We start from the raw sequence: 23,376 nt of genomic DNA, 5'->3' as shown, positions 1-23,376 counted from the left end.
CATTTACCCAAGGTCATACAGGCATTCAGCAGCACATTCTAGCAAGGAATGCAAGCTTTCCAAATCCCACTTGGATGTCCTTAACTACAAAATACTCTCTCCTGTGTTTCTTTTCAACTGGGATCTTTGAACATAAAGTTTTTCAAAGCAGTTCCAGAGTGATATATTAGTAGACAGAATAGGTTTTAAATAACCTGGAGCCAATGGATTTTTTCCATGAGTAATAGATGGACTTTAAAATTATTACTGTGTCACAGGTTATCCCTAAAAATACTTCTCTTGTGTAAGCATACAAAGTGAACAACTCATCTGGGAGTTGGATTCAACAACTTTTCACTTCCTTACGAGTTTTTTTTCTCTTGCATACTTCTCCAAATTTATGTCTGCCTCTTGCAAAAAATATTAAGACAGAAAAGAGAGGCAAAGACCAAAAGGGACTTCTGTGTTTGCTGTTGAGATATTTTCCCCAAAGGAAATCTAATTCATTAATAAGGTGACACATCTTTCTTCTACTGTGAGACATCTTGCCTCTTAATCATGATAAGTATCTGAAATTCTGCTCAGGGTACCTCACTTACACCACTTACACTGGTGTTGCAACATTGTACCATCGATGCAATCCCTTTGTCTTCATTTTGCTTCTGGATAGCAACACAAAACCACTGTCCATTTGCTGCTCTTAGCCACCCCCACCCTCTTCTCCTCTGTAGCGAACATCTAACAGTACACTGACTCATATCAATTGCCTGGAAGTGTATGTGTTGCATCAGGATTCAGCAGCACACACAGAAAGGAAATATTCAGCACTGAAATGTATTCCCTTTGCTGCAGACCAATTCAGTTATAAGGAACAGAACAATTCATACACTGCCAGGAATATGTGTTTTATTTCAAAACATATCTTAGGTAATTGAGAGCAATTACTAAATTGACAAAGGGTAACAACTCCCCAAATTACTCTTTTGTTTTAGATCTTTGTGTCTCAGACTTTAAAACTTTACCTTCCTTCTCCTTTATATTTCTCCTGCTCTACCCTTTGACTCACTTTTCATGGTTCTTCTTCTTCGTAGTTTTTTTCCATGTCTTCTTCAGTCCTCCCAAATGATGGGAGCCACTATGTAGGCCTTCCTCTAAAGACAATTGCATTTCTTTAACAGATCCTCTGACTACTAACATGAGAATGTCTTTTTGACAGTTGAAAAGCTTTAATTTGCTGTAATATTTAAGCGAACAAATCACAGAATGGTGGAAGTTGGAAATTATCTCTCAAGGTCATCTAGCCAAGCTTCAGGGAAGGACTCAAATTTGTGGGAAACATGAAGGAGACTATGCAATTTCTTTTTTACAGGCTTGCAAAACCCTTAGGTTTTGTATGTCACAGTGGCTACAAGAGAAGTTGTATTTCAGATGTTATTTGCAACAGCAGCAAGAGATTGTAGTTTTGGAAGGGGGGGTGGGGTTTTCTAAGCTATGGCACTCCTTTGTTCAGACTCGGGTCCATCAGTCATCAGTCCATCAGTCCTCACAACATCTCCACAAAGACCAGGGGGCTTGCAGCTTCTGCCTATCATCACAACAGGAATTATAAGGATCTGTGAAAAAGTTTTTTTCCATAGAAAACCTCAGCCTCTATTTCATTTCTTTTGTGGTTAATTTTAGGCACCCCAGACATAATGAAAATGTTACTGCAGAAACACCCTGTAGATACCAGATCTTGTAAAGAAGCAGCTAACTCATCTTAAACTAGTTAGCTCACTACTGATAGTAACATACCAACAGCTCAAAGAAACAAACCATGGAGGACTTACCTCCATGACCAGGCAAGGCTCTCAGTTAAAAAACAGCTTTAGCAGGTCCACCTTGACTGAAGTCCCTCTAACTGTAATTAAATTAAAGATACGGAGGTAGGTTTTATGAACGGGATGGGGAGTTGAATTTGTGGTAGTGTAGGAGCACTGTTATAATAACCTATTACAAATTTGTGTTCTGACAGGTAACGCTGGTCAGCTCTTTACAGCAAAAGAAAAGTTATGTGTATAATAGCCAATATTAGGTCATTCTGTCTGAAAAAATGATACCTATGCTGCACTTGCAAATTTTTTTTTTGTTCAGATGGGTGCAGGGAGACTTCTTCAGCTATCAGTGCTCAGATTTAGCTGAATGAGAAGACTTCATAGATACCCATTTACTCAGCTATCACAAAAAACACACTTTATGTTTTAGGAAGTTGGACTTTCATGGGGCACTGGGCCTACAAACAAGAAGGCACAAACCCAAATTTGAAAATTAAGAAAATTAAAAGGTCCTTAGTTATAGACAGTTTTCTACATATTTTGCTATAGCTTTTACAGATGTCAAATATGTAGCTAGCCAGTTCTCCATCAGAGCTTACCCTTCTTTTTGAGACTGTGATCCTTGTGGGTCCCTTCCAACTCATGATGTTCCATGATTCTATGACTGATCAGTGGCAGGACTTACCCAATGTGGGTCTATAATTTTGAAGGTATTTAATAAAATCCAAAATTATGATAATGTATTAATTTAGACCATGACAGATAACATTCTGTAAATACAGAAATTCATTGATCACTGAATGGACTACTGTAGTCCCTAGATCTGCTGGTAGCAAAACACACGTGTGGGCCTGACCAGTATAACCCTTTGTGGAAAAATCCCGTGTGTATAAAGTCACTTAGCATTCATCACATCAGAGTTATAGTCAGTGAAACAATACAAAACACATTAGAGATGCACATGCTTTTCTCTCCTATCAGAAGATAAACAAAGCCATTTTTTCCCATCTAACATGGAAATCAATTGGAAATAACAGCTTTAAATACATGGGATTAAACTATGTTAAAGTCAACATTCTCTTTCACCCTTAAGCAAAAGACATTTCCAAAATCTCTCAAAACCTTGCCACAGTCAGTCTTCTAGCACAAAAAGTAAAGGCATAACCCAGTATTCCTGATATTTTTAACTAAGACCATGAATAAAAATAATGTTTCAAATAGCTGTCTTTGTACATCATAAAATAACATCAAAGAGCACAAACAACCTTTGTGGTTCACCCTTCCACATCCTCTCAGTCTCGAGGTGCAGTACAGAAATGGGGTTAACACAGAGTTTTTGGAACAGTGCACTCATCCTCCTTTCTGTTTTTCTTATTTCATTTTCTCACAAAGCTGACCAGAGGGAAAGAGTATGCGGCTACGATTACTCTCTTCAAGGTCTAATAACAGCCATGCAATATATCACTTTAAAATACATTTTTTAAATGAACAAGTTGCTCTGGAGGCTGAAGACTGGTGAAATCTCCCATGCTAGATCAAACCACCGCTTTTGGTTTCAGCTGCAGCTCCTGCTGTGACTGCTCCTTTGAAGTGCTCGCAGGTAGGGGCAGCTCAGTAGAGAAAGCCCTGCTGTGCTAAACCAAGGAGCTTGAACCCAGAAAGCTTATTTTCTGCTTGTTCTGGAAAAAATCCTGCTGAGCTCCAGGCATAGGTATTCAAATTGGAGGGCTATAGGTAGATCAGAAATATTGCAATTGATTAAATGACATTTTGTATGGGAAAGAAGCTCAAATTTAAGCCAAGGTATTTGTGCCTAAGTGTAAGACAGCTATAAACTGAATTTTAACCTGTGTTTTAAAGCTGGTGGCTTACCTTCGCTATGGGAGTGGGTTTTAACTACACCTGAGATTGAAGATGTGGTATCACCTGCCTCTAAAGTAGATGCAGAGTTGTCTCTCCGCATTGAGAAACAACTCCTTAAGTCAAGTTCCAGCTAAGCTACAGAAAATTTAAAGCCAATGTTTTAAGACAGTGGGTTTCTTTGTCTGCAGAGAGGAAGCTTCAAACTCAGCTGTGAGCACTTCAAAGGCACAGATTCCACAGCTGCTACTAGAGCTAGAATTAAGATGCCAGCTTCAATACATGCTAGATTTTATGATCCAAAGTTTTTCATCATCACTTTTATTAATGTACACATTTTAATAAATTGGAAGTCATCTCTAACACTAATTTGCAATTTTAAATATAGCTACACTCTAAAATATTACTTAGATGAAGGAGACGTTTTAAAATTTGTGAATTATTTACATTTTTCAGAGGCCTTTCCTTCCAAAGGATCAGAAATATACCTCCTGTAGTTTGGTAAGGTGCTGAAAGTAAGATTTGCCTTAGTTAGCATGTCAGGTAGAACTGTTCCTATGATCAATCAAGGCCTCTGAAATATTTATACAGTATACTGAGAAATGACTCCATATACTAGCCAAGTACAACGTTCAAGCTGGAAAAAAGGCCAGTGCTACTATATGTAGAGACAGCACTATTTCCCAGACTTTGTTCTGAAATAACCAAAACACTTCAAACAGAGCTTGGCATGTGAAGGGAGAGCTAAGAGCAACACTGTGGCTTTTGCCACTCTGTAAGTGTGGTAAGGCAGGTGAGAACAAGCTCCTCATCACAGAGACACTGCATCCAGAGGGAACTTGGTTCATGCTGGGGAAGAGCACAAATTTCATAAAATTGCTTTAAAAAAAATCCCACCAATATGTGTTTAAATAGTATTTCCTACATTAATCCACACACCCCCTGTCTTATCCCTGTTCCACAAATATGTAGTTCTGCCCGTCTCCATCTCCTGAGTTTGGAGCCTAAACAGAGGATTTAGAGGTGGACAAGAGACACAGTAAGAAAACTCCTGCTGGTCCATTGTCTACAGAGGGTATTGAGCCACAGGAGTGGAAAAATATCTTCAGAAAATGCTTTTGAGGGGCAGTCAATTCCATTTTTAGTCATGGGTTTTATTTCCTCTGAAATGAAGCCTACTTTTAAGGGTTTGCCCTTTTATTTTTAATGAAAAATCTAAGTCAATAACTTACAGCCATGGTGACAAAAACATCTCTTAAAAAACTCTTTAAGTTTTTCTTGGTGAAATAGCTTTATTTTACTTTGTCTGAACTATTTGATGAACAAATCATTCTCGCATATTTGGCTTTGTTTATATGTTTCTGCTCCTTCAAAATAAAATGAAAAGGCTCAAAATTGTAGAGAATGGGAAGAAATCAGGAGGAAAAGCTAAATTAAATTGGAGACAGCTTGAAGCTTCCTGAGAGTCCTTCCTATATATTCATCACACCTCCCATTTCCTCCCTCTCTTCTCTAGCCAGAGACAACACTCCATTTTAGTAGCCCACGATAAGAAGCAGTACAATGTTTGCTATCTGGCCAGGCTGGAATTACAGTCAATTAAGCTGCTCTCTGCAAGAGACATTAAAGAGTATCTCTTATTCCATACCAGGGTTTACGTTTTGTCTACAGTTATGAAGCTTTTTCAGTTAACAAGGGCAGTACAATATCTTCGGAGGGATTATATGCTTGCCCTTTTCTTACTGCAACTTAAAGTATAATAGAGAACTATGGAGTAGCTATAATGCTGTAATTAACTGGAGTGGCTCTGCTGATGTTATTAACCACGAGTGTATAATTCAAGTGGCTTCTGAATCGCCACGAAGCCCCAGGAGTGAAATACAGCTCCATATTCACTTCATAGCCATCTGTTATTATCAAAATATGTTGAATTTTCCAGCTTATGCTGAAAGTTTTAAAGTAAGGCATTACTGTGAGATGTTAGAACATACTTTTCTGATTGGTCCGTGATTGGGGGAGCAGGCAAGAATTATAATACATTGGTACTAAATATTCATTTTATTATACTGTATCAGAGCAAAGATGGCTGTAATGCTGTTACCCTTTTTTTCCTCCCCCAATGCAATATTCTTTTTCATTCTAATTCTTAGTTCTGAGAAATTTATGTACATCCAAAATAATTCTAGCCTGCATTAGGGAGGACTGAAAAACACATGGACAAAGCCATTATGACTCTCTCTGCTTTGTGGTGCAGAGCTCAGCTTGTGTGAGTTGTCATAGCTTTATTAAGGTCAACGTTCCAGCAACTGGTAGAGCATCTGATGCTCCTTTGGTTTTGATCTGAACACGCTCATGATTTCCATCACATCTGCTTTTCCTTAAATGCTAAGCTTTTATATTTCAAAACCTGTGTGCTTAGAAATTCACCTTTTAATTCACATGCAAGCACTTAAAAGTTTATAAGTTTTTAAGCTTATGCAATCTCTGGCTTCTGGGAAAGCAAGACAGGAACCATGGCTGGGAAAGCAAAGCTTTAGCAGGCATCAATACTTTTGCCAAAGTTTTTGGCAGAGAACTGGTATTTCTTGGGGTTTTTTCCTGTTTCCCTTATTATATGCAACATCACTCTAGTTCTATTTTTTTGGAAATCAAAGGTATTTCAGGACAAATTATTAAAAACATAAAATGAGTCACAACAGGAATCACTCAAAGGAATTCAATAAGCTGGGTGAGGTGAACTGCACCACTTCTTTTTATCAGTAGTCTGGCCAAGTACAGCCAAGTATTCACAAGTTTCTGCCAGACCACTGTAGCTGTGTGAGAAGAACAGGAGGCTGAGTTGAAAACAGTCAACAGACATATGAATCCAATTGCTGATGTGTGGGGTGTGGAGATGGGATTATGGAGCATTGTTTAAATTTGGGACACAATCAGATCTAGGACAGGAGTTTAAGACTAAAGTAACTAGAAGTTGTTTATCACAGGACTCTGAAAGGCATTTGGGGTTACATGAATGCAGCAGATGCTGCTACTGCTATGGATAAAGATCTTCTGTTTGTTTGAGGCTATATTATAATTAGTAATAGAACTGGAGTTAGTGTAAAGTTATCAGAGAGTAAGCACTGAAAGGATAACCGTCCTTTGGTTATCCTTTGGTGTTGCTGAATGTTATGAGACCCACAGAGACAGCAAATGCACATTATTGAAGGTGACTTTTACAAATGGATACGGTTTGTCAAGACACTGTAGCATCTGGGGCAAGGTAAGGGAATTAAATGAGCATGGATTTGATCAGCTTGGAAGAGTTAGGATGAGAACTATCCCAAGGGATGCAGAGCCAGGAGCCAAGGGAGTTGATAGGACCATTGGAGAAAGGGCCTTGCAAGGCAGTGCCCAACATACCAGTGGGATATGTGGGGGTGATAGTCAGATTCAGCCCAAGGATCCAGATCAAACAAGTTCATGGCAGTGAGGCAGGGACAAGGTTAAGCTGGGAAGTCAGTTTGCTGGTCAGGATTCCAACCTTGTCTGATCACAGAATCACAGTATCACAGAATATGCTGAGTTGGAAGAGACCCACAAGGATCATCGTCCAACTCCTAGCCCTGCACAGGACCATCCCAAGAGTCATATCATGTTCCCAAGAATATTGTCCAAACACTTCTTGAACTCTTTCAGGCTTGGTGGTGTGACCTCTTCCTTGAGGAGCCTGTTCCAGTGCTCAACCACCCTCTGGGTGAAGAACCTCTTTCTAATATCCAACCTAAACCTCCCCTGACACAACTTCAGGCCAATGAGGGTAATCAGGGCCTGAAGATACAGCCCTCTGGTTGCTGGTCAGGATCAAAGTCATGCTGAGAAGTCCTTTGTGGATTGGGGTATCAATCAACAGGGTCCATGGACAGACATGGGCATGGCTGTGGCTGAGCTGGAGTCTGGAACTTCTGTGATGTCATTCATTGGGTAGGGTATGACAGCCCCCACTGAGCTGAAATGGGGCTCCTGGGTCAGGGGTGGAGCTGAGCCAGAGGCCCCAGGAGAGGCTGGTCAGAGCCATTAAAGACTATTAGTGCCCTCAGGACCCTGACAGTACATGATGAGTAGTGACAAGAGTCTCTGACCTACCTTAAAGGTTCAGAGTAGGGATTGAGGTTCAAGGCATAGATTTAGAAGATAAACTGTGTCAGATAAACCCCACGGAATGAGGATGTGGGCTCACAACAGCAGCATGGTTAGGTCTATATAAGGTTTCAGTCAAGTACAGTTAAGGCTAAGTTCCACTCAGAGAATAAGTAAGTGGTATAGTAAAAGGCACAGTTTATTGCTGGATCAGTATAGGCTAGGATAAGAGCTGTGGCTGGCTTAGTGAATGAGCTGTGCTTGGTTTTAGGGTGAGAATAGATTAACTTGTAGTGTCTCTCTGTAGGGCTAATTCATATTTTTTGATGACTGGAAATGAAAACCCGGGTATTGGTTGAGCTTATTAAGAAGTTAAAATGGCTGTCGTGGCTTCAGCTGGGATAGAGTTAATTTTCTTCCCGGTAGCTGACATGGTGCTGTGTTTTGGACTTAGGATGAGAATAATGCTGATAACACACTCATGTTTTAGTTATTACAGAATAGTGCTTACGCTAAGTCAAGGACTTTTCAGCATCTTGTCTCGTGCTGTTCTGCCAGTGAGGAGGCTGGGGGTGCACAAGGAGCTGTGAGGGGACACAATCAGGACATCTGACCTCAGCTAATCGCAGGGATATTATGGACCGTATGATGTCATGCTCAGCAAAAAAAATAGGGGAAGTTGCAATGGTAACCACTGTTCAGAGGCTGTCTGGGCATCAGCCAATGGGTAGTGAGCAATTGCATTGTGCATTGTCTGTTTTGTATATTCTATTATTATTATTATTACCATCATCATCATCATCATTATTATCATTATCATTATTATTTTCCCATTCTTTTCTGTCCTATTAAACTGCCTTTATTTACCTCAGCCCACAAATTTTACCTTTTTTCTGATTCTCTCCGCCATCCAACTTGAGTGGAACAAGCAAGCAGCTGTGTGGGTTTTAGCTGCCTGGTGGGTTTAACCACAGCAATGGCCAAAAAAAAATAAAGGTAGCTTTCTGGTGTGGGTTTGTTTTTTTTTTCAGAGCATGAACAGGAATAAGTTACAGATTGACTTAAAGCAAGGATGAAGGGGTTAGCTAATCTTCTTCCTTCAGAAAAATAGATTTTTTTAATGCATGTGTCAATGGTCAATTTTGCATGGACAAATACTGAATGCTGATCCCCTTTTCAAAGAGGTTTTGGTTGTAACTGACATTGTTGAGTGTTAGATCTTACTAATATGATGTTTGAAGCTGAAACCAAAGCATCTGGGCTTTAGCAGTTCCAGTGATTTGTTGACTAAGATGGAAAATTGTCCAGTTTTTCACAGAACTTTTCTGAAGTCACTCCTTTGGGCACACCATGATAGTAAAGCTGTCTGGGTACAGCACTACCGATCTTAGCCTTGAAAGTAATTCATCTGGTAGCATTTTGAACATCAGCAAGGGCAAGCAGCAAAGCCTGCACTAATACTGCACCAGTGGGTTAACTGAACATATGGAGGCACTATTTAGTCAGAATAGTTTGTAGTTCCTAGACTCTACTTCTGCTTCTATCGAATAGCCTTCAAGGAGAGAACTGAGACAAGGATTAAACATCAGGCTGCAGTTGAAAGTGATGATTTAAGAAATCTTTTCTAAAAGCAACACTGTGCTTCTTGTGAAATGTGTCCGGTTTTCATCTTTGCAGCTACCAGAGTCAGGCACTTATTTGCAAAGGCTTCAGAAACAGCAAGATCTATTCCACTCCAGTACCACTCTTAGTAAGCTGTTCATGTAGACATCCAGCATTTCACCTAAGCACATGTCTGGAGCTGTCAGGCAGTGTGAACTGAAATCCCAGGAAGCCATGAGATTGGGTAGCTGAGCAGGTATGCAGCCATGACCTCTACAGAATTTGTACCCCCCAGAATGGGTTGCAACTGTAGATGAGTGGTCAAGAGCGAGAAGAGAGTTAATCTGAGATTTGTCAGGAACATTCACAGATTACAATGTAGGACTGGTCTAGAACATGCGTTTTTACACCAAGTTGGATAATTGAAAGACAGAGAGGAAGGAAGAACTCTTCCTAAGTGGAGGGGTTTGGGTGGGTTTTTTGTTTTCAGAGGCACATAGCTACAGCTAGAGAAAAGTTACCTTTTTCAAACATGGATGCTGACACTGAGTCAACAGTAGGTTAATTCAAACATGTAATTTATATTTTAAGACCCCAATCTGAGTGATATAAATGTTTAAATAAGCAAGTATAACCTATTCAGCAAAGCCCCTTCACCTTCTCCCAAATTTAACATTTCTCACATTTGATTTTTCAGTGTGAGTTCTACAGATTGCTAAATCAAGACACTAAAGTATTCTGTTAAATTTACATGTAATAATAAATATTGTTTTCAGTCAGACCCCTGCAGAAACCACTGATTTACTATTTGCTCTTTTCCCTGAAGAACTTTGTGTTTAGGAAATGTCAAGGGCTATTTTTCTAAAAAACCACAACGAGGCAATAAAACAAACAAATTAAAATAATAAAATTAATTAATTTTGTTTGTATTTTGCTGATTATTCAAAAACTCCATCAATATGCATATAAATGAAAGAACCTATAAATGAGAGAATACTTGGAGCAATCATTTTCAACCCCCTATAAACTGGATTTCATTGGCAACCTGTAAACACAGTGTGATGCTGTTGAATTCACAGATACTAAGGACATGGGTATGGGTTTATAGGGCAGTAGCTGTGAACTGGATTGCTTCAGCGTATGCTGTTCTTTTCACTAGATACACATTTCTCTCCAACCTTGGTCAGGGTATTTTTATTCTCCTTGAATACTAAGAGCCATATTTTAGGTTAGATTCCATGTCTGTGAGGGAGGAATAAAGGACTTACATTATTACATTTATATGCAGATTAGCCCACCATCTCAGATAGACTGAAATTAAATTAAAAGCTGCTTACCTGTTAGCTTCTTCCTGACAGCAGGTAGCAAGGAAGAACAGAAATGGCATTTCCTTCAAATTCTACCTTGTTACTTGCCTGTCATAGGCAATAGGTAGGCTCAGGTTGTTTTATGATTTGCTGTTGTCATGTCATGTCCGCGAACGAAGATTTGGGGAGGGCTCTACCCACATTTGTTACAGGTGCGTTGGTGGCTAAAAAGGCCAATATGAGATAGACACGTCTGGTTGTAAAAGGCACAGCAGAAAGACTCCTTAGGTGGTATATTCTGCAAGACACGATTCTTTATGTGTTGTCTTTTCTCCTCAAGGGTGATCCTGCATGTGTTCTCAAAAGCATCAGCAGCATTACAGATGCTTCCGACTGGAGGCCAGAGTAGACCAGTTATGTTGATCGATATGGCCAAGGCTGAGATGTTGTTTCAGGGAGTCCTTGTATCTCCTCTTCAGGGCTCCTCTCATGCGGCAGCCGGTGGCAAATTCACCAGACTACCACCTCCCTAAGATCATGTGCTGCTGTAGAGAAGTAGCAACCATCGGTATAACGGGAGTAAGGAGAGCATTTTGATTCAGGCACTTAACTCTGAGTCAAATGTCTGCTGAAACAGCAGGTTTGCCTAGGGCTATGGGGAAGATTGCCAGACTCTGGTACATGCTAGAAAGAGCTGCACACATAATGACAACACCCCAGGCAGCGCTGAGTCTCACAGCACTTCCAGAGATTCTCTGGCAAGTAGCTGTAGCCAACATCGCATCCTCTGAGATCCACTATCATCTGCCTGATGTCTGCTCCCAGGATGTTGCTCATCTGTGGAAGAGGAGGGAGATAATAAGCCCTCAGCTCCTCTGACCACTGAGGCTGGGATACCTAGGTATTCTCTAGGTGAGTGGAAATAGTGGAAAACTAGGCTTTAACTTCCTTTTTCACATCAAGCAGTCCCCAAAAGGTCTGGCAGATGGTAACTCCAAGATTTCAAGGACTAGTGAGAGAATTAAGAAGTTAAATATTTTTCCCTCTGACTTCCCCAGGTGAATAGGGATTTACATTCTTCATTACAAGATGCAGAGACAGAGATAAGCAATATATTCTGATGTATGGACTTAAAAAGGCAGTAAAAATAACTTTGTAAGTAAAACCACAGAAAAAGTCTGAAAATTATGAGAGAGACAAAAGAGAAAACAATTTAAAATACATATATGAACATTCAGAAAGACACATACTGTAGGCAGAATTATCTTCAGATGGCATGTTTTCAAATTCTCTGTCCTCTGAGAGTGTCTCTGTTACCAGGATCTTCATGAAAAAGTAAAATGCATTTGTTTCCCACTCACAACTTTGCTCTTCATTCCAGAAAAAATCTGCTACTATTTAAATGTGAAAAATCCCAAGGGTTTGCACAGAAGCTAGAAAATGTAAAAATGAAAGTAGTCACAGTGGTGTAACCCTAAGCCTCTACAAAGTGCTAATGTCATCCCAGGATCAAATTCAGATGAGGCATTGTAATTCAATGTCTTCCATTTCTAAGATCACAAACAACCAGTGCTTCAAAAGCATTTTTTTAACTGTTATTATGTTACTATAAACCATTTTACATGCATAAAGACATCTCTCAGTCATGTCCACTCAGTTTAGTATTTATCTGCTTGAACTGAAAAATGTGAAAACCCTGTCCACAGAATAGATTTGGTTCCTCTGTAGTCTTCCTCATCTTCTCATAGAATACATGATTTTAGGTCAGTTTAGCAAAACTTACTTCTTAATAAGCACTTCTCTTTCAATCCTCTGCTTGCCTAATCTGTCTGCTCTATGCTGTGCCATGGCAGAGCTGCTATTGTAGATAAGAAAGTGCTTGGCATAAGTAAGCGCAGTAATATGAACAGTAACTACAGGTACCAAAGCCTCCCACTAACATTCTTCCAAGTGTCAAATGCCTGTGATTACCTTTCAGGTACCCACAGCCCCTATCTCTCCCAACAAGTCACTGTCTGAAAATTTATTAGTAGTCCAAACTCCAGGAGCCTGGGGTTGTCCTGTGCAGGGCCAGGATCTGGACTCCATCATTCTTGTGGGTCTCTTCCAATTCAGCATATTCTATGGTTCTATAAAAGCATATTGGTCTCACATCTATGGACTTGAGGTGACAGATGCTATGCTCAAACAGAACATATTAATGAAGCTTGTGGTACTGCCTTGTGCAATATGTGCCATTAAGAAAATATACAGGAAGGGTAATGCAAGGAGGAAATAGGCTCATGGTTCATACCATTTTATTCAGAGGTAAAATTTTCATGACACAACTCCTCAAGGATTCATTGAAACGTGGTTCAGATTATATTGCAGCATTTGGCTTGAAATACCCCATACCACTCTGTTGCTGTGTGAATGTTTTTTCTGAGTCAATACAAAAGTTGTGGGAAGAAAACCATGCCAAATACTGAATTTTTCCAGGCATTTCTTTGCAAGGCGTGGTGTCATGCACAACAACAAAAACCAAATCTCAGTTTCAGAACATCAATGGCTTAAAAGGGGCAGTCTCTGTCAGTACTTGCCATTAAAACTGAGTAAAATATTTCCTTCTTCTAAAAGATTTCAAACTTTTGGCTTGAAACATGCCTCAGCATAGTGTCAACTTTTACTTCAGCCACAGTGGCTTACCACTGGTTCTCTATTTCTCTCTCTCATCCAGTGCAAAGTCACCTGGCCATGAATCATTACAGCAATTCCACGAGTCTGTAATACAAATCAAAGTGCATTCTGTATATCCTAATTTTTAGCCTGAATACCTTATTAATCAGTACTAGAGAAGTGGGATTCATAACACATTCACCAAAAAAACTGATTCCCTGACGAAGCTAGTTTTGATATCTTTGTATGTGGACCTAGAGCACTGTATCCATCTATGGAGTCCCCAGCACAGGAATGACATCAACCTATTGGAATGAGCCCAGAGAAGAGCCACCAAGATGGTCAGAGGCATGGAGCACCTCTCCTATGAGGAAAGCCTAAGTGAATTGGGATTGTTCAGCCTGGAGAAGTGAAGGCTTCAGGGTAATCTAATTGTGGCCTTCCTGTACCCGAAGGCAGCCTTCAGGAAAGATGGAGAGAGACTACAAGTGCATGTAGTGATAGAACAAGGGGGAATGGCTTCAAACTGAAAGAGAGCAGGTTTAGATTAGATATTAGGAAGAAATTTTTTACTGTGAGGGTGATGAGGTGCTGGAACAAGTTGTCAAGAGAAGCTGTGGCTACCCCATTCCTGAAGCATTCAAGGCAAGGTTGGATGGAGCTCTGAGAAACACGGTTTAGTGAAAGGTGTCTCTGCATATGCAGGGAGTTGAAACTAGATGAACTTTAAGGTCCCTTCCAACCCGGGCTATTCTACAATTCCATGGTTCTTGCAAAGAGCTGGGACTTTGCAGCTTGTTAATGAAGTTTGGTACTACAGAAATATTTCTTTTTGATAATTTTTAAATCTGCATTTAACCAGTACAATAATTAATTACTGTTCATTGTATTTGTGTTTCTGTGGGGTTATCTGAACTGATAGTGTGCTGATTAGTTGCTGGTTTTTTACATATCATTTTAAAGGTTGCCAGGGAAACATAGAGCACTCTTTTTGGAAGAAAAGAATTCAAATTAATTGCACCAATCATAATTTCTAAGTAGTTTTGTAAGTGATCAGTTATATAATTTTGCTAAGATAATATAGCCTTTAATATTTATTATTATATTTCTAACATTTCCTTTAGGTATTAAAAAAAAACCAAACAAAACAGAACAAGTCTTCTTAACATACTTGGAGGACTATAGCAGTTTAAAAGTGTTAATTATACGAGCATCTGTTTTATGGAGTTTTTTTCTTAAGTCGCAACACTGAACACAGTGCTGCTGTGGATGACCTGTGGATGACTGACTCATAAAAATGACCTTCAAAAATTTAAAGAAAAAAAGCAAAAAAACCCCAAAATCTCCCTTTTAGGGCAGTAGCTGGGATATATTTTAGAAAAGCGGTTAGGCCTTTGCCTTGGACCCAGATGATATTTATATGCCCATGCCAAAACAGTGATTCCGAAACCCCCATCATCAGCTAAAGGTCAAATGGCTCTTCCCTCCCTTCCCATTGGTCTGCTCACTGGGGTGCCTATGGTGGGTTACCCCATCCCAGGGAGAGATGGAAGAGCAAAAGTGAGAAAACTTGTGGGTTGACATAGATTCAGTTTAGTAAGCAAAGGAAAGAAAAAGAAAAAAAACACTGAAACAAAACAAATGGTGCGAATGCTATCACTGAGCAGTGGCTGTTTCCAAACCAACTCACTTGGTTTTTTTGCTGAGCACATGCTTTGTAGTGTGGGTCATCCCTGGGGTTAACTGGGTCAGCTGTCCCAGCTTTGTCCACTCCCAGCTTCTGCCCACCCTCAGTCTGCTCGCTGGGAGGGCAGAACAGGAAAAAGAGAAAGCCTTGGTGCTGTGCAAGCACTGCTAACAGCAGCCAGAACACGATGTGTTGTCAACACTGTTCTGGTCACAGATCCAAAGCACAGCACCCTACAGACTGCTCTCAACACAATTAACTGCATCCCAGCTAGAGCCAGTACAGTGAAATTATCTCACATATGTAGGGAGGCTACTCTGTTCCTCTTCGAAACTACCTCAAAAGGGCTTAAAAGATAAGCAAGCTTACCACAGGCAAGTCAGGGTATGGAGGCTGTGTCTCAGTCTGTTAAAGGCCCTTAATAGCCTTGCTCAGATCAGAACTCCCCATCTGGACTTCCCAACCACCAGCAGGATTAGTGTCAAAGTCACCTCTCACTGCTGAAAGGAGGGAGCAGTGAAACACTCACACTGTCCTTTTGCACATCTTTACAGTATTCAGGAAGGTTCAGGCTCATGTCCTTGGGAGATCCAAGCCCTCTTTCTGGGTAGGAAGAGGACTGCAGAGTATTCTGCCCATCGTGTGCCTCAGAAAACCTCCCCTCCTTCATCAGGGGCATGAGCAAACTGTGAGGGAAGAGCCAAGGGGTGCATGTGCTCAGCTGGGGTGCAGGAGCACACACCAGGTTTCTGTATCTGTGTTTTCTTTTCAGTGGAGAGCAAATATAAGCAAGACACAGTAACAGTCAAGGTACAAAGCTACATACCTTCTCAGAGAACTAGATTATTTCATACAAAAGATGGCGGATAGCTACCCCTCATTTTTGCTCAGAAGAAAGCATCTGCCTGACGCTCCCAGCTGTGTACTGCAAGCACCAGGCTGTGCCTCATCTGCAGCCTGAGCAGCCACCAAGACTGATTTCAGGCAGCTGCTCTTTACTAACTCAAAACAGCTCCCTGTTCAGCAAGCTTGAGATTTTGGACCCTGCTTTGAGGTGTCGAACTCTACAGGCACCAGCCAAAGAAGTTCAATGCAAGATTTGAAAAAGACCTAGATCCCTCCTAAGAAGCATCTCAAGGCCAGGCAAGACATACCCAGGCATCCAAAATGGCAAGGCACACCTGTGTTCAGGCAACTTTGAAATCCAAGCTTATCTTCAATAGTGACTTAGCCCAGTCAATCCAGGTTCATAATCTCTCTTACTTGCAGGCCTCACTTTCAAAAAGTGAACTTTCTTCTACACACTCCCTTAGAGACTTTTGACAATGTTATCTGTTGCTTGATTTAAACTACTTCAAAATTACTTCTGCCCTTCTGACTTCACTTTTGCTTAATCAGGGCCACAGCTGAAGTGGCTAAGTCTCCTCCCAACCCAAATCATGCTATTAAATAACACATCTACAGACACAGATGCTACCAGAAAACAAATGAACAGTACAATGCACTTTCAAACCACCATGTAATCAAAGGACCTTGTGATTGCAAAGTCCCCTAAAGTCCAATCACACCGACACTTGCAGTGCACATAGCACCTTTCACAATCATTTCAGGAAACAGGACGGCTTCTAAATAATCTTCCTGGCAAAAATTTATTCAGAAAATAGCTTTAAACCATGGATTGATATAATCAGAATGCTAAATAGTATGATCCTTTTGTTGTATTAAGTAGCCCATAAAATATAATACTGGCTTCTTTCAGTAGTGATAATGATACAAATGTGGTTTACTCTCTCCACAGGCCTGACAAGTGCATGTTTTTCAAACTGGGGACTTACCCCCTTCAGATGCCAACAGTCAGCACAGAGTTGCATGCTTCACATTTTATTCCTTTACCTCTAGCAAAATTCTTTTTACCTTCAGCTTGTTGTTTTAGCCCCATTTTTCAGTTGAATGTGCCTGTTTTCTCTTGGTTTATGCGACTGACTTTACGATTATGAGTCATCTGTCACAGGAGGATCTGTTCTGTGATGGGAGCTCTCAAACATTTCTGCAAAACCAAATAATTATGCAAATAACTATAAAAATAAGTAAAAACAAAACCAGATAACCATGATACTGTTTAAGCAATAAGGAATTGCTTCTGGATATTTTGGGCCAGATTATGCAATCAACAGTCTGTCATGAAGTAGGATTTGACACACGAGTATGACAGGGCTTCTGGAATGTGGTAAATGATGGAACAAAACATTAGGAAATATTTAAGTGTTACATGCAAAATGTTGCAGTCAGAGGACAGCTAGTTAATATGATTGCTACTTTTGTTCTTGTTGTTTAACAGTTGAAACAGATAAGAAGAAATGGGCTTTTTTCTCTTTTAACCACCTATACTTAGCCACCTTTTATTCCCAGCAAGTAAAATTTACCCCAGTAACAATCCCCTTAAAGGCTGTGAAATAAATAAACTTTCAAATGGAGTGTCTTACAATTTATCTAATATTTTTGTGACTCTTGGAAATTTTAAGATTTTTGAAATAGACACTTTTATATAACCAATTCATCATTAATTAATCATAATTTATTGCAACAGAACCTATCAAGATGAATTCAGTTGACATTAATGTAAATGTCATTCTTATTTCTGTAGGTGATCCTTTACAATTATTGTTCATTTAAATATCAGTCAATCACCACTTAAAATGAAGTCTACCCTCAGTTTTTGTCCCCAGTATATCTTCTGGCCATATATAATATAACTTGAATCTGGCCATATATAATATAACTTAAATCTTGAGCAGAATGATTATTGCTGCTCTGTCTGTGCCACTAAACTGCACTATCACAGACACACAATTTAGGGGTTTTTATCTGATCAGTCTGATATGAGCATCATAAATGGAAAAAGCTATAGAATACACCCAGTTAAACAAAATTCTAAATTTCCCTTAAGTAAAAAAGGTGAAAAGGTATTCAATTGCATAGGAAAAAAAATCCCACCTTTTTGCAGGAGAGAGCAATGTTGCTGCAGCATTGACAAGAGAATGAAGAAAATTCTGTGAAGGAAAAATTATTTGGCCCTATAATTAAACATGGGGATTTTAAAAATGGCACAGATGTATTTTAAAGCAAAAATGGTGAAAAACACTTTCTGTAATCTTTTTAAGCAAGGTGGGGGGATTTCATTAACACAGAACATCCAAAAGGGGTTGAATGTCCTCCCAGTCTGAGCCATGATATGTTTCTGACAAACCCTGTGCTTCTGAGCCATTTATGCTACTAGTTACCAGTAACATGTATGCAGTTCTGATGGACTCATGGAGATACCAGTAAAACCTCTGTGCTGCACCTGACACGCAGACAAAAACTAGCTAAACAGGCTAAAATAGTTCCCTGCCACAGGCAAAGGAGAACCTGCAGAAGGTCACGCTGCAGGTGCATGTCGGGAAATTTGCTACAGAAGGGGTCAGAGAGGAATGCAGTAAATTCAAACATAAAAATTATGTTCACTATGTGTATAATACTCATATGCAATAGCCTTTTGCATTTGGAATACAGACTGCCTTGGAGGAGTTGGTGAAAGGTTTTGCAAGGAGTGAAATTAATTTTTTAAACGACAGAAAAAATTTACATGACTAATAAAGAGCATAGTGATGACAGAAATTGGTTACTTGTTCATATTCCCCATGCTCCAGAGACATGACTCAGCAGTATGGATTTAACCATTTAACCAAAATTCTCTATAGCTGTAGCAACTACTCAAGCACACCCCTCCTGTTAAATCCACAGCTGAAAATAAATCATACCTTGACATTCTTCTAAAATTCGCATCTTTGCATTTGTGTCCCCTAGTATTTCCATACAGACAGAAAAATTAATTAGCAATGTGCACATTTAAATATTTATTAAAGGGCAGGGGGGAGATGTTGGTGTTTGTTTGTTTCTTTGTTCATTTGTTCTGTTTTAAATAGGTTTGGGGGGCATGTTTATAAAGAAAAACTGAAACCTGATTTGGCAACACTGATTATAGGATCTATGAATTTAAATGAATTTGGGCAAGACTGTGTCCAAAAGGACATGACCATCTTTTCAATCTGTAGGAATTATTCAGTGAGGTAATACTAACTCTTCTGCTGCAAACACTGAAGTCCCTGCTAGTCAAATGGTAAAAGTGTAAATCATCTCAGTTTTTATTTTGAGGATTTACAGATCAGTATTATTTCACATGAGTGAAATATGGAGTTCTGTTTCTAACAGGGGTTCAAGAGTAGTCAGAAGTAGAGAGGCCAAGAGAACTGAGCTCTGTTGCTTTGTTAGCTACATCACTGGTGTTTAGCAACTACTTTAGTAGCAATAAAGATCTTGGGTAGGTTTCCCTGGGTTTTAATTCCTATTCAGTTGAAATGAATAAGTACCCTATTCTAAAGTAACCAAAACACTGGATGCAGGAATTCAGTTTCCAGCTTTTCATTCTCTCAGCAGGAAACAGTTGTTCTTTTTTTCAAATAGCTGAAAACAAAAAAGTCAGGAAAATATTCATAGATTGAAAATGTTTGAGGAAGAGAGGAAGAGAAACATTTACATATATGCATTTCCCAGTTTTGAAAATTACTTTATCAGCTCTGCTTGCACTTGCATTTCTTCCCCACTTACTGCCACTCACTAACAGTAAACTTTGTCCAATTCTGGCAGAGCCAACAGGAAAACAGTAGTACATAGCCCAGCAGATACAAACAGCGGGAAGAGAGCTTTGCCAAAAATTAAGTAAGTAAATAAATTACCTTTTTTAAGCACTGGCAAGTAACATAGGTAAAAGTTTTATGATTGATGCGTCCATGCTATAATCACACACTCTAGTACACTTGCGCGGTCTACAGCCTGCTCACTGAACAGGAAACCACTCAGCTTCACTCTGTGTTTAAAAGTTGCTGCTAACCTAAATTATTTCGTAATTGTAGAGTGGGCTAGTTGAAACTCGGATGGTTGTGCTGGTATTTCCAAAACTTTGGGCAATTCCAAGGGTGGATGCTTAGTTATAGATAAAACAAGTGTGCATTAATGCAATCTTAATGTGATCCCTGGCCACATCTTCATTGCAAAATAACTCTTGGTGTTCCAAGTTTCTGAATATTAAGTACTTCTACTGCAATGATCCACAAATGCTACTGGACAGGCTGATACAGAGCTAAGTGGGTAAAGAGGGTCACTGTGAGACAACCAACACCAGAATAAGGCCTAGGGTCAAGATCTGTTTATATGGTTCTTTCACACCCAATATATCTCCCATATTCTCTGTGGCAGAGTAATAGCAGGATGGAAGAATACCTCATCAGGACTAGGGAAAATGTTACACTTATTTTGCTGGCTGGTAGAATTGGAAGGGAGCCATGTGCAGTGGCACAGCTGCATGCAAAAAGAGAGATTTAGCTCCTATCTCCTTATGGAAACTCATCCCTTCAACATCACACTGAATATACTAAAGTATCAATAAGGCTGTTACGAAATGAATGTTTGTAAAATGAGTAGCACTCTCTGTAACTGCACCAAACTTGGGGCTGAAAGTGAACAAAAATATAAGGTTTGACCCAAGATTGTTGAATTTCCAAATTTGCCCAGTCATTTCTCAACTGTAGTTCTTATCCTTGCAGCTTCCACTCATTCATTTAAGCTGAAATATTTGAGCACTTTTATAGAACAATGGCAATTCCTAATATTTAATGAAGTTGATGGTTTTTTTCTTTGTTTACCTATTTAGATCTAGCCCAAACATATGTGAAGCAATGAATCCAGATACACATCTGAAAGGTAAAATTCTTTCAGCGGTGAAAAGGGATGTCCATCTAGCATATTATTACTCAGAGCCAGTAATAGTTTGTTACATGCAAGGTGTGGCCGACATGAACATTGTAATATTATAAACATTAGGATGAATTGTAAGATGCCTATATACTCCAGTAGGACAAGGTTTTGCACCATACTTTTGGACCAGACAGTAAAAAAGTGACTCTGAAAATGCCTATGCAGTTCTTCTTTGCAGCATTTCCAGCTTCAGGTTTTTTTCTACTGAAGAGATTAGGAGACACTCTGTCAGGATAACAGTGTTTATTAAAACACAAGCCACAATACTTTATCGCTTCCCAACACTGGCTGGGACACCACAGTGACTAAAAAACCACTGTGCATTCATAGACTCACAGAAACCAATGGGAACAGGTTTACCTTCTGCTTTCTCATTTAAAGAAGGGCTTTGTTTCTCATGTTGGGGTTTCCTGTATAAATTGCTAACCTGTCACCCTTTTAAACAGAATTTTTTTAGGTCTCTATGAAAAGCAGGCAAGGTTGCCACAAAATGCACACATTGTTTTATTCCCTTGCAAATTAAAGTTAATTGTTTTCCATTTTGTGCCTTGACATCAGGCATTCTCTGTCAACTGGAAGAAACACACCCACACATATGCCATAGCAATGTAACACCTTCCTAGTGTTATAATTTATATTCTCTATTTATTAGTTTCACATAAAATGTAGCAAAGCAACAAAAAATTTTCAGACTGAATAAAATATGATCAGTTCCTATAGCTTGAGGAGACTCTAACCCATGCCAGCTCTAAGTCTTTAGATTGCAGTGAAAAAAAAATTTTGCCAGAAGGTCCAGCTGATTGCAACAACTTGCAACAAAGATTCTGTCCTCTTTCATCCCTTTACAACAGCCAGTGCACCAAAAGTGAGAAAATTTGAAGATGTCCCTGCTCATTGCAGATGGGTTGGACTAGATAACCTTTAAAGGTACCTTCCAACTCCAACTATTCTATGATTCTATAATAAATTGGATGTTCCAGGGTGATCTATATATAGTAGACAGCAGAAATAGTCTCCCCCTAGATGGTGAGCCTCTGCAACAGTACCTCTTCTACTGCCTGGACAGTGTGCAGCACTTTTCATTCTGAAAGCCTGTTATGTACAGCAAGGCGGAGAGAGTGAGATATTCATCTTCACTTCCAAAATGACATTCTTAAATATCAGGAGGAGTGGTTTCTAGCTGGTTTGCACTCCTCAGATAGCATGGAGTAAATATTTGGGCATACACCTTACGTAAAAGGCACACCCACAGGAAAGCAGCACCAGTGCTGCTCCCTTCACTGGCCCTGTGCAAAGGAGGAGTAAGAAGAAAAGGAGAAGGAGGGCTGGAGTTCCTCCAAACTCCACTGATTCATTCACAACAGAATAGATTATAAACTAACTTGGGCGTCAAATTGTAAACTGGTATTGAATAGCAATACATCACCCCAAAGCCTTGGGTCAAACAGTCCCCCTTCAGCATTAAGCCATGAAATGAGTGGATAATGGCATTGATGTTTACCACTGTTATTAACTTTTTATTGTTGAGAATAAAACAACCATTTTTTTTTATTAACAGAAGTAGAAAGGCTACAATTTAAAACACTGAGCAGAGATTAAAGTACTGCATGTATTAAATAAATGAACATTCAATGCCATCTGCTGGGGTATACAAAAATATGCAATACCAGGCTTACAGAACAAGAGTAACAAATGTAAAAAGGGTGTTCAGGCAGAAGCAGTCTTCTTTCAAAACACAGTTGTAAGGGAGAGTTGTGGGATTCTGCCTGTCCTTAGTACACTTCAGCACCAAGGTACAACCCCTGGACAAGAAGTAGATTTGGTTTTAACTCTCTCCTTGACACAAAAGCCTTTCAGTGTGCAATTCTCCCTTTTTCCAAAGTATTAGAGCATGTTTTAATTATATGTTATTGATTAGTCTTAATAGAAGGACTTTCATGTTCTACTTTGGAAATCAAGCTATTACGTAACCACAGATGCAAGGTTTGTGAGGTTACAGGCAGTGTAAGAAAGGACTGCAACAGTCCAAAACAAGAGCAAGTACTGGGCAAGGTCATACCATGGCTGTTTTGCATTAAATAGTCACTGGATTAAATGTGTAAATGAGGTTAAGTGCAGAACTTGGGAGTCTCTTCTGAAGTGAACTCACTCTCCTGTTCACCAGCTCTTTGGCCCTTGTGCTCTCCTGGCTGTACCATTAGACAACTTTGTGGGCAGACAGACACCACTGAGAAAAGTTTATAGCCTGATAGCTGGAGTGTTCTCAGTTTGGGGGTTTTCTTCTGCTGCTAAGGGAATAAGACACATTTCTATTCATAAAGGGATTTCCAGATCAGGATCCCCAATTTCATCATGGTGAGCTCTCACAGTTCTGCACCAAGCAGCAAAACTCAGGAGAAAGAGAGGAGTTCAAGCACATCCTTTTTTGGGTGTTCCTGGTAGGCAGGCTTAGACGTGCTTATGGTTGTGAATTCCATTTCCACACAGCTACTTCCTCATG

Source organism: Manacus vitellinus, unplaced genomic scaffold, assembly GCF_001715985.3.
Source record: "Manacus vitellinus isolate BGI_N305 unplaced genomic scaffold, ASM171598v3 scaffold_0_pilon, whole genome shotgun sequence".
Classification (NCBI taxonomy): Eukaryota; Metazoa; Chordata; class Aves; order Passeriformes; family Pipridae; genus Manacus; species Manacus vitellinus.
This window is presented reverse-complemented; position numbering follows the sequence as displayed.